This window comes from Penaeus monodon, chromosome 23 (assembly GCF_015228065.2).
Source record: "Penaeus monodon isolate SGIC_2016 chromosome 23, NSTDA_Pmon_1, whole genome shotgun sequence".
In the NCBI taxonomy this organism is placed as follows: Eukaryota; Metazoa; Arthropoda; class Malacostraca; order Decapoda; family Penaeidae; genus Penaeus; species Penaeus monodon.
In genome coordinates, this window is record NC_051408.1 from 19,533,929 (window position 1) to 19,534,215 (window position 287).

At 37.6% G+C, this 287-nt stretch overlaps 1 protein-coding gene across 1 annotated transcript in view; it reads left to right on the top strand.

The window, feature by feature from the left end:
* Positions 1-287, top strand: part of LOC119588168 — a 71,572-nt gene that overhangs the window by 57,312 nt on the left and 13,973 nt on the right. The gene's annotated exons all lie outside the window — the stretch shown is intronic.

The window sequence follows — 287 nt, forward strand, 5'->3', positions numbered from 1 at the left end:
TGATGGGATGGAGATAGTTAAAAAGGGGAGCGGCGAAGGTTGTCGCTGCTAGACGAGCTCCCGAGGTAGACTGAGTACTTTACGGGACATAAGAAGAAAGGGGTAACTCTCATAAGTCTCAGGAGGGGCGGGTTTTTAAATAAAATTTTTTCCAAAACCGACTAAAAACAGATGAGATAAAGAAATAAGATTCAGCAAGGATATGAAGAAGGAAAATAATACGATAATAAAAACACGGAAAAAAAATTAAGAACATAACACTGGAAGACACATAGGAAAAAAATGTT